Source organism: Vigna unguiculata, unplaced genomic scaffold (genome assembly GCF_037176805.1).
Source record: "Vigna unguiculata cultivar grain cowpea cultivar isolate G323 ecotype 2 unplaced genomic scaffold, ASM3717680v1 ptg000375l, whole genome shotgun sequence".
NCBI lineage: Eukaryota > Viridiplantae > Streptophyta > Magnoliopsida > Fabales > Fabaceae > Vigna > Vigna unguiculata.
In genome coordinates, this window is record NW_028197010.1 from 1 (window position 1) to 12500 (window position 12500).

The window sequence follows — 12500 nt, forward strand, 5'->3', positions numbered from 1 at the left end:
AATCATCTAGGAAAAGTATATCTACAGATACCTAAATAGATCAAAGAAATATGTTATGTATCAGAATCTAGAAGAACACAAATTTGTATGAGTATCTATCCCCCATATTCATTAAAATGAATATGGGGGATAGATACTCATACAAATGAATCTTGTGTCAGGAACCAGATTTGAACTGGTGACACGAGGATTTTCAGTCCTCTGCTCTACCAACTGAGCTATCCCGACCATTCTTGAAGCTTAATACTTTGATTTTAAAAGATTTTTAAAATCTATGTTAATGAATCTATATCAACTAAGTAAAAAAAAAGTTTGTAAGTGAGTTTCCGCAGTAATAATTATTTTTTATTGTTAATCGTTAATTACGCATATGAAAATTCCTTGCTAAAAAATAAGATATTAATTTATACATTTCTGATTAAAAAAAATTCTATGTGTTTCACATATATATTTATATCTATTCCAAAACTCGTCCCTTGTCATTATGATAGATAAGAAAATTATGATAGATAGGAAATTGATGAAAATAAAAATTCCAATTTCGTTGGGAAATAATAAATCGAATAAAACACATAAATAAGGACTTCAAGATAGAGAGGATATAGGAAAAAAATTAGAAAATGAAAAAGTATTTTTGGGGATAGAGGGACTTGAACCCTCATGATTTCTTAAGTCGACGGATTTTCCTCTTACTTTCAATTTCATTGTTGTCGGTATTGACATGTAGAATAGGACTCTATCTTTATTCTCATCTGATTTATCAGTTCTTCAAGGGTTTTAGCCGATTATGATGAAGTGAATAATTTCATCAATAAATATTCCATCTTTTCTTCAACTTCGAATTGATTTGATTCACATTTTTCATTTGTGAATATTTTTATCACAAATAGATCTTCAATAATAAAATAAAAAGTAACAAATTGAAAGAGTATTTCAGTATATATATATGTTTCTAAATGTTTATCTTTGATCCATTCCTGTAATTTTGGTGAAAGGATTCTTTTACTAATGCAATAAAAAAAGTCGTCAATTTCGTTTGTTAGAACAGCTTCCATAGAGTCTCTGCACCTATCCCTTTTTTATTATCACTTTCTGAATTTTTATTTGTTTTCAGAAAACAGGATTTGGCTCAGGATTGCCCATTGTGAATTCCAGGGTTTCTCTGAATTTGAAAATTATTACTTGGTAAGTTTCCATACCAAAACTCAATCCAATTAAGTCCGTAGCGTCTACCAATTTCGCCATATCCCCATCTTTTTTTTTATTTGAATCTGATTATAATAGAATGCTTTTTTTTTCATTTCTATTATGAGAATTATGCGGGAACTTTTGAATTCATTAAATACATATTATTTTATTAAATATTAAAAACCCCTTTCTCCAATTTTATAGATTTTATTTCATCTATATTGGATACCTTTATTTGTTTGAATCAGAACTAATTCTAATATCTATATATTAACAATTCAATATACACAGATATAGACCACATATCTACTTATCTTCTATGTACCTACTTATCTTCTTTTTTCATACAATTTAGAATACTCGAATGGTCGATTCTTTTTTTTTTTTTGTTTTTGCTTAAAAAAAAAAAGAAAATAAACAATCCATTTATTCATATACAATTTATATAACTAAAACGAATCTAGTGGCTAAAAAAAACCATTCTTTTAATTGAATATAATATAGAATTAGACATTTACTTAGAAATATGGAATTCCTTAATAAATATTTACTAAAATTTATATTTATTCAAATTTACTTTAAGTACTAATAAATAATCTTTTTGAAAGAAATCAATTTAATAATATATATCTAGAATAGTAGATCGAAATAAATTATATTAAATAAATTATATTAATATAATATTAATTATTATCTTGCACTTTATGTTATCAGATAAAATAAATAATAGAAATAATAAAAATTGGGTTTGATTTTCTATATTTTCTTTCTCTATTTTTGATGTTTGTATTAATTTGAATTTTGTTATAAATAACTAAAAATTGATAACTAAGATCCCATTCAATTCTTCTGCATATGTATATTTCGTTTACATTAGCCGGTTTAGCTCAGAGGTTAGAGCATCGCATTTGTAATGCGATGGTCATCGGTTCGAATCCGATAACCGGCTTTTCTCTATTTGTTTTTTACATAATTGATAATATCTTTTTTAGAAATAAAAAATTGGGAGAGTTCGATCTCTGCGGAAGAAATCAAGAAATTAACCTACTTTTTTGTATTCTTTTATATACAATAAATTCGGATATTGATAAAATTCATCTAATTCTTCTTTGTACTATAAAACTTTAGTAGATTTCGCTTCATTTAGAATTCTATAATATTTTTCATTTCGTTTAGTTTTCATTTCGATTTATAAGATTTTTCATTTTAAAAAAGGAGTTTTTATGTCACGTTACAGAGGACCTCGTTTCAAAAAAATACGTCGTCTAGGATATTTACCAGGACTTACTAGTAAAAGGCCAACAGTCAAAAACGAATTTCGAAATCAATTGCGCTTCAGTAAAAAATCTCAATATCGTATTCGTTTAGAAGAAAAACAAAAATTGCGTTTTCATTATGGTCTTACAGAACGACAATTGCTTAAATACGTTCGTATCTCCGGAAAAGCTAAAGGATCAACTGGTCAGGTTTTATTACAACTACTTGAAATGCGCTTGGATAACATACTTTTTCGATTGGGTATGGCTGCGACTATTCCTCAAGCCCGCCAATTTATAAACCATAGACATGTTTTAGTTAATGGTCGTATAGTGGATATACCAAGTTATCGTTGTAAACCTCAAGATATTATTACAGCAAAGGATGAACAAAAATCTAAAACTCTTATTCAAAATTATTTTGATTCAGCCCCCCATGAGAAATTGCCAAATCATTTGACTGTTCACCCTTTCCAATATAAAGGTTTAATTAATCAAATAATAGATAATAAATGGGTTGGTTTGAAAATAAATGAATTACTGGTTGTAGAATATTATTCTCGTCAAACTTAAACTTAACTAAAATAACAAGAGTTTTTTTTACAAGGATTTTCTGCTATTCATATATCATAGACATGGATATGCGAAAATTTTTATTCCTTGCCCACCCGTTATCCACTATTTTTTGTATTACCGAAAAATGAGGAATATAAAGTTGTCCATATCAACAAACAAATTTGAAATATGAAATAATGGTATGCATTGGGATGAGTAATATTGATGAATTTGGTAAAGATTCGGAAAGAGAGGGATTCGAACCCCCGGTAAACAAAAAGCCTACATAGCAGTTCCAATGCTACGCCTTGAACCACTCGGCCATCTCTCCTATATAATGATGCCCAGAAACCGGTTGAATGTTGAATAGTGAATCAATCCTATTTTTCATAAATGCATAAAACCTATTCAAACTATAAAAATACAAAGTAAAATTAAAAAAAAACCTCCTACAAGGTCTTAGGATAAACAAATTTGATTGATGAGTTCATTTTTACGTTATTTCGCACTGTATTATAATTATACAATTCCTTTATTTGTGGGATTGATTTCTCACACCATGATTAATTAAATTATAGAATGGATTTCTACCTATGCCTAGATCTCGGATAAATGAAAATTTTATAGATAAGACCTTTTCAATTGTAGCCAATATCTTATTACGAATAATTCCGACAACTTCAGGAGAAAAAAGGGCATTCACTTATTACAGAGATGGTGTGATTTGATTCCATTTTTTTTGACCGATTTCGGTCAAAAAAAAATGGAATGGAAAAACCCCACGCGTGTTGAAGGTGAAATTTGTAAATAAAAGGATTAATTCCTTCTGTCGTGTATCCTCGATTAATGAAGCCTTATATGCTTGAATTTTAGGTTTCTAGTATTAAGCGAAAGGTTATACCTATACTTATGGGGTTAGGTCAACCCCAAATTACTAGTACTGATAGGCAACATTGGGAAAGAAGCACTACGCTTGGGAATCAAGGACACGAAAACTTTGTATCTATCTATATCCATGGCTTATCGAGATTGGGACTAACAGGAATGGTTGGGACAATAAATATCCATCTCGTTCATATTTTGGATACCCATAGAACCATCGAAGATTATTGAGGTGACTAATTCCAGGAAATTAAGCAGCGTAGAGGACAAAGAAATTGTTGAAGTTCTTATTTTTTTTTATCAAGTACCTACATACTTAATGTTAAGAAATAATTTTTGACAGGAAGGTTGGCTAGAGATTTATTGTAAAAACACTAGCTCTGTTCAGTTGAGAATGAGAATACTGGAATATTTTTTGATTTGATGGATTTTTCTCATTACACACATAAGGGGGGAGCCGTATGAGATGAAAATCTCACGTACAGTTCTGGAGCGGAGATTCTTTGAACCGAATGACGACCGTAACGGATGTCAGCTCAATCTGAAGGAAATTATGCAGAAGCTTTACAGAATTATTATGAGGCTATGCGACTGGAAATTGATCCCTATGATCGAAGTTATATACTTTATAACATAGGCCTTATTCACACAAGTAACGGAGAACATACTAAAGCTTTGGAATATTATTTTCGGGCGCTCGAACGAAACCCATTTTTACCCCAAGCTTTTAATAATATGGCCGTGATCTGTCATTACGTGCGACTATCTCCACTATAGAAAGAAAAAAGAAAAGAACAAGCAAATCCACAAATTTTAATATAAGAAATATAGAAATATAAATAATTATAAATAAGAAAGGCTTTCTACATATATATATCGTTCAAAACAACGATTTTTATCAGCTGTAGCAAAGAAACTTCATAGAAGTAAAAATATGAAGAAATCGATATGTCTAGATACCCTCTTTTTCTATGGATAAAAGATCTAATTGATAAAGGAAGCATCGTAAGGATCAATTAACACGGTTTTCAATCGATATAATAAAAACTGCTTCCTTATCTCATGATAAATAAAGAAGTCAGGAATCCACTTATGTAATAAAAAGGATCCCCTGGTATTTTGAGCAGCGGTGTAGTATCAAATCCCAAAGATAGAAAGTATTTTCTCTTTACTTATAAGAACTTATAAGATAAGAAAGAAAAAACTTTTACCAAGATTCTATAGAAATGAATCTATCATATATTTTTGTATATGATATATAAAATCGAGATAGTTACCTTTCAGAAAATTAGAATTAGGGCGTTAATGCCAATGCTTGATTCCCTTTTCTGAAGGTAGGAGAAAAGATAAAACTAAAAAAAAAGATGAAATTCTTTGAAATTCTTTATTTATTAGTAAAAATGAAAGTTTGAAACTCATATTAATAATTTCTTTTTTTCTTTTAGTTAACTTCAAGATAATAGAACAAAAAAAGAATTGACTACTGAGCCGTATGAGTCAGGAAATTCTCAAGTACGGTTCTAAGGAAAGGAATTGACTCACCTATTTCGACCGAGGAGAACAGGCCATTCGGCAGGGAGACTCAGAAGTTGCGGAGTCTTGGTTTAATCAAGCCGCTGAATATTGGAAACAAGCTATAGCTCTCACCCCCGGTAATTATATTGCAGCACAGAATTGGTTGAAGATCACAGGGCGTTTTGAATAAGAACACTCTGTTTCTTTTTTTTCTTATATATTTATCTATCTATATAAAGATATAGATAGATAAATATATATTGTTATAAATTCTTGTTTCTTGTCCCTATCAAATTCAAAAATCATTTCTATAGGAACGACCAATCACATAATTTAAATATATCCCTTCTAATTTTGTTCGATTTTGTCTAGTATTTCATAGAAATAAACGAGATGTGGATACAGTAGATAATTTTCTCCTTTTTTCTGTTATTTAAACTAATATTCAATCAAATTAAGAAAAGAGACCTTCAAAAAAAGAAATAAAATATAGGTATATTGCCTAATAATGAATGCTAATGCCTGCTCAATTTGAAATAGAGTACATACTTATACTTTATCTAAAAAAAAAAATAAAATCTAAGGAATAGAATTAGAATAAAATCTGAATACATTTGATTAGGCTGCACGAAAAATTATTGAACTTCCATTCAGAGTTCCCAAAAAGGTCTTAGAAGATTAAAATAGGTCCGTTGAGCGCCTCACTCTTATGTCATAATAGATTCGAACACTTGCCCCGAATTGACTTCGAGATCATAATTGTTCTAGTGAAAAACTAAAGAAATGAAATTTACTAAGATATCCAATACATGAGAGATAGGAGAGAACAAAACTCAATAGAAACATCTCTAATAAGTTCACTAATTCTGTTTTATGTTGGCAGGTCTCTTTGTATGTGTTGTCTGGAAAGAGGAGGACTCAATGATTATTCGTTCACCGGAACCAGAAGTTAAAATTTTGGTAGATAGGGATCCTATAAAAACTTCTTTTGAGGAATGGGCAAAACCTGGTCATTTCTCAAGAACAATAGCTAAGGGACCAGATACTACTACTTGGATCTGGAACCTACATGCTGACGCTCATGATTTTGATAGCCATACTAATGATTTAGAGGAGATTTCCCGAAAAGTTTTTAGTGCGCATTTTGGCCAACTCTCTATCATCTTTCTTTGGCTGAGTGGCATGTATTTTCATGGTGCTCGTTTTTCCAATTATGAGGCATGGTTAAGTGATCCTACTCACATTAGGCCTAGTGCTCAGGTGGTTTGGCCAATAGTGGGTCAAGAAATATTGAATGGTGATGTAGGGGGGGGGTTCCGAGGAATACAAATAACCTCTGGTTTTTTTCAGATTTGGAGAGCATCTGGAATAACTAATGAATTACAACTCTATTGTACTGCAATTGGTGCATTGGTCTTTGCAGCCTTAATGCTTTTTGCTGGTTGGTTTCATTATCACAAAGCTGCTCCAAAATTGGCTTGGTTCCAAGATGTAGAATCTATGTTGAATCACCATTTGACAGGGCTCCTAGGGTTGGGGTCTCTTTCTTGGGCAGGACATCAAATACATGTATCTTTACCGATTAACCAATTTCTAAATGCTGCAGTAGATCCCAAAGAGATACCACTTCCTCATGAATTTATCCTAAATCGGGATCTTTTGGCTCAACTTTATCCGAGTTTTTCCGAGGGAGCAACCCCATTTTTTACCTTGAATTGGTCAAAATACGGAGAATTTCTTACTTTTCGTGGAGGATTAGATCCAGTAACTGGAGGTTTATGGCTGACCGATATTATACACCATCATTTAGCTATTGCAATTCTTTTCTTGATAGCGGGTCACATGTATAGGACCAACTGGGGTATTGGTCACAATATAAAAGACATTTTAGAGGCACATAAAGGTCCATTTACAGGCCAGGGTCATAAAGGTATATATGAGATTCTAACAACGTCATGGCATGCTCAATTATCTATTAATCTAGCTATGTTAGGCTCTTTGACCATTGTTGTAGCTCACCATATGTATTCTATGCCTCCTTATCCATACCTAGCTACTGACTATGGTACACAACTGTCATTGTTTACACATCACATGTGGATTGGTGGATTTCTCATAGTCGGTGCTGCTGCGCATGCAGCGATTTTTATGGTAAGAGATTATGATCCGACTATTCGATACAACGATCTATTAGATCGTGTCCTTAGACATCGTGATTCAATCATATCACATCTTAACTGGGTATGTATCTTTTTAGGTTTTCACAGTTTTGGTTTGTATATTCATAATGATACCATGAGCGCATTAGGGCGCCCTCAAGATATGTTTTCAGATACTGCTATACAATTACAGCCGATCTTTGCTCAATGGATACAAAATACCCACGCTTTAGCACCTGGCACAACAGCCCCAGGTGCAGCAACAAGTACCAGTTTGACTTGGGGAGGTGAAAATTTAGTAGCAGTGGGCGGTAAAGTTGCTTTGTTACCTATTCCTTTAGGAACTGCGGATTTTTTGGTCCATCATATTCATGCATTTACAATTCATGTAACAGTATTGATACTCTTAAAGGGTGTTCTATTTGCTCGTAGTTCACGATTGATACCGGATAAAGCAAATCTAGGTTTTCGTTTCCCTTGTGATGGACCTGGAAGAGGGGGGACATGCCAAGTATCCGCTTGGGATCATGTCTTCTTAGGACTATTTTGGATGTACAATTCAATTTCCGTAGTTATATTCCATTTCAGTTGGAAAATGCAGTCAGATGTTTGGGGTAGTATAAGTGATCAAGGGATAGTAACTCATATCACAGGAGGAAATTTTGCGCAGAGTTCCATTACCATTAATGGGTGGCTTCGTGATTTCTTATGGGCGCAGGCATCCCAGGTAATTCAGTCTTATGGTTCTTCATTATCTGCATATGGTCTTTTTTTCTTGGGTGCACATTTTGTATGGGCTTTTAGTTTAATGTTTCTATTCAGCGGGCGTGGTTATTGGCAAGAACTTATTGAATCCATTGTTTGGGCTCATAATAAATTAAAAGTTGCTCCTGCTACTCAGCCCAGAGCCTTGAGCATTGTACAAGGACGTGCTGTAGGAGTAACACATTACCTTCTAGGTGGAATTGCCACAACATGGGCATTCTTCTTAGCAAGAATTATTGCAGTAGGATAATAGCTAGGAGGATTTGAAAATCATTATGGCATTAAGATTTCCAAGCTTTAGTCAAGGCTTAGCTCAAGACCCCACTACTCGTCGTATTTGGTTTGGTATTGCTACCGCACATGACTTCGAAAGTCATGATGATATTACTGAGGAACGTCTTTATCAGAATATTTTTGCTTCTCATTTCGGGCAATTAGCAATCATTTTTCTGTGGACTTCCGGGAATCTCTTTCATGTAGCTTGGCAAGGTAATTTTGAGACATGGGTACAGGATCCTTTACATGTAAGACCTATTGCTCATGCAATTTGGGATCCTCATTTTGGTCAACCAGCTGTAGAAGCTTTTACTCGAGGGGGTGCTCTAGGTCCTGTTAATATAGCCTATTCTGGTGTTTATCAGTGGTGGTATACAATCGGTTTACGTACTAATGGGGATCTTTATACTGGAGCTATTTTTCTATTAATACTTTCTATTATATCTTTAATAGCAGGTTGGTTACACCTACAACCAAAATGGAAACCGAGTGTTTCGTGGTTTAAAAATGCCGAATCCCGCCTCAATCATCATTTGTCAGGACTATTCGGAGTATGTTCCTTGGCTTGGACAGGGCATTTAGTTCATGTTGCTATTCCGGGGTCCAGGGGGGAATCCGTTCGATGGAACAATTTATTAGATATCTTGCCGCACCCCGAGGGATTAGGTCCATTTTTTACAGGTCAGTGGAATCTTTATGCTCAAAACCCAGATTCCAATAATCATATATTTGGTACCCCTCAAGGAGCAGGAACTGCTATTCTAACACTTCTCGGAGGATTTCATCCGCAAACTCAAAGTTTATGGTTAACTGATATTGCACACCATCATTTGGCTATTGCGTTTATTTTTCTAGTTGCTGGCCATATGTATAGAACTAATTTCGGGATTGGTCACAGTATTAAAGATCTTTTAGAAGCACATACTCCTCCGGGGGGTAGATTGGGGCGTGGGCATAAGGGTCTTTATGATACAATCAATAATTCAATTCATTTTCAATTAGGTCTTGCTCTAGCCTCTTTAGGGGTTATTACTTCCTTGGTAGCACAACACATGTACTCTTTACCTGCTTATGCGTTTATAGCGCAAGACTTTACTACTCAAGCTGCCTTATATACTCATCATCAATATATAGCAGGCTTCATTATGACAGGGGCTTTTGCTCATGGAGCTATCTTTTTTATTAGAGATTATAATCCAGAGCAGAATCAAGATAATGTCTTGGCAAGAATGTTAGACCATAAAGAAGCTATCATATCCCACTTAAGTTGGGCTAGCCTCTTTCTGGGGTTCCATACTCTGGGACTTTATGTCCATAACGATGTCATGCTTGCTTTTGGTACTCCGGAGAAACAAATTTTGATTGAACCTATATTTGCCCAATGGATACAATCTGCTCATGGTAAAACTTCCTATGGGTTCGATATACTTTTATCTTCAACGAACAGTCCGGCGTTCAATGCGGGACGAAGCATATGGTTGCCTGGTTGGTTAAACGCTGTAAATGAGAATAGTAATTCTCTATTCTTAACAATAGGGCCTGGAGACTTCTTGGTTCATCATGCTATTGCTCTTGGTTTACATACAACTACTTTGATTTTAGTAAAAGGTGCTTTGGATGCGCGTGGTTCTAAGTTAATGCCTGATAAAAAAGATTTTGGTTATAGTTTTCCTTGTGATGGCCCGGGACGAGGCGGAACTTGTGATATTTCCGCTTGGGACGCATTTTATTTGGCAGTTTTCTGGATGTTAAATACCATTGGATGGGTTACTTTTTATTGGCATTGGAAACACATTACACTATGGCAGGGTAATATTTCACAGTTTAATGAATCTTCTACCTATTTGATGGGATGGTTAAGAGATTATCTATGGTTGAACTCTTCACAACTTATCAATGGATATAACCCTTTTGGTATGAATAGTTTATCAGTCTGGGCATGGATGTTCTTGTTTGGACATCTTGTTTGGGCTACTGGATTTATGTTCTTAATTTCTTGGCGCGGATATTGGCAGGAATTGATTGAAACTTTGGCATGGGCTCATGAACGTACACCTTTGGCTAATTTGATTCGATGGAGAGATAAACCAGTGGCTCTTTCCATTGTGCAAGCAAGATTGGTTGGACTAGCCCACTTTTCCGTAGGTTATATATTTACTTATGCAGCCTTCTTAATTGCCTCTACATCGGGCAAATTCGGTTAATTGAATTCTTTATTATATATATCTGGCAAGAATCTCATTTCCTTCTATAGGGAAGAGAAGCCACTTATACATCTAGGATCCGACTTCTATCATTGATGCTAATAGCAAATTAACCATTATGGCAAGGAAAAGTGTTATTCAGAGGGAAAAGAAGAGACAAAAATTGGAACAGAAATATCATTTGATTCGCCGATCCTCAAAAAAAGAAATAAGCAAAGTTCCGTCGTTAAGTGAGAAATGGGAAATTCATGGAAAATTAGAATCACTACCGCGTAATAGTGCACCTATACGTCTTCATCGACGTTGTTTTTCGACCGGAAGACCGAGAGCTAATTATCGAGACTTTGGATTATCTGGACACATACTTCGGGAAATGGTTCATGCATGTTTCTTGCCGGGTGCAACAAGATCCAGTTGGTAAGGATTTCCAATTATCTTCATTTTTTTCATTTTATTATCAGCGATCATAGGAGGGTCCCTTTACCGTTATGTATAAATGGTTTATTCTATTTATATAGATATGGTAAAGGGACGCATTCCATCTTTGTTTTTGTTCATTAGTTATCAATTCTTTTCTTTATCGCGGAGTAGAGCAACTTGGTAGCTCGCAAGGCTCATAACCTTGAGGTTACGGGTTCAAATCCCGTCTCCGCAACTTTTTGAATTTGATAAAAAAACAAGGTTTCAAGAAGAAGGGCATTATACGCAGTAAATTCTATGGCATTTTTCATACTATGACTATTAAATACATAGGGCGGATAGCGGGAATCGAACCCGCGTCTTCTCCTTGGCAAAGAGAAATTTTACCATTCGACTATATCCGCGTTTTCATTGTACTTGATATGCGATTCTATTTATACAGAGATGGGCCTGATATTCTATATAGGGATATAGGGATAATGAAAAAGAAATTTAGATAATAGATATTGTCTCCCAAATAAAATATTTTCTATTACTATTCATTTTTATCAAGAATTCCCATTTCTATTATTACATTTCTATTATTATATATGGTTTTTTTCTATATATCTATATAATTGAATTGAAATTATCATTCTATCGAATATTTTGATTTACTTTTTTCTTAAAAAAGTAAGTTCCTATTAATAAAAAATTATATTTATCTATATAGAGATACAGATAGATATTCTATATTATTAAATACTAGACGACGTATAAATAGATTTATAGTATTTCATTTGAATATTCTATTCATATCATATTAATATGAATAGAATATTCAAATGAAATTCAAATTTTTATAGTTCATTTTTTCTATTTTATTTCTTTTAGTTTCACAATGTACCACCATATAAGTATAAGATATAAGATTTTTCCAATAGAAGAAGTTTACTCCCCCTTAGAATGTAATGTGTTATAGTTTTCTTTTTTTTTTTTAGGAACTGATCTATTCCCTTTATGGCTGACAATCCGAAAGAATTCTGAGGGAGGGGTCATTTCATTTTTAATCTAGAATAAAAAGAACTTCAAGAAATGAGAGAATTAAGAATACCCACTAGAAACACTAATCCAATCCATAATGATGTACCGGAAAATAGAACATTTTTGTTATTTGACCAACCTTCAGGAGAAGCAAATACAACAGGTACACTAATCAATAAAATAAATGAAATAGCAATTAATGCAAAAACAGCTAATTGGAAAGCAATAGTCATGTTTCTAATCCTCCAATTTACCAA

General features: G+C 33.5%; 4 non-coding genes across 4 annotated transcripts; 1 reads left to right on the top strand and 3 right to left on the bottom strand.

Annotated features, from left to right (window-relative positions):
• Positions 1-155: 155 nt before the first annotated feature.
• On the bottom strand, positions 156-228 carry TRNAF-GAA (transfer RNA phenylalanine (anticodon GAA)). Its single transcript has one exon. It is a non-coding gene; the product is annotated as a tRNA-Phe (tRNA).
• Positions 229-2064: 1836 nt separating this feature from the next.
• Positions 2065-2137, top strand: TRNAT-UGU (transfer RNA threonine (anticodon UGU)). Its single transcript has one exon. It is a non-coding gene; the product is annotated as a tRNA-Thr (tRNA).
• A 1105-nt stretch (positions 2138-3242) lies between these two features.
• Positions 3243-3330, bottom strand: TRNAS-GGA (transfer RNA serine (anticodon GGA)). The gene has a single exon. It is a non-coding gene; the product is annotated as a tRNA-Ser (tRNA).
• Positions 3331-11553: 8223 nt separating this feature from the next.
• On the bottom strand, positions 11554-11624 carry TRNAG-GCC (transfer RNA glycine (anticodon GCC)). Its single transcript has one exon. It is a non-coding gene; the product is annotated as a tRNA-Gly (tRNA).
• Between the last annotated feature and the right edge of the window lie 876 nt (positions 11625-12500).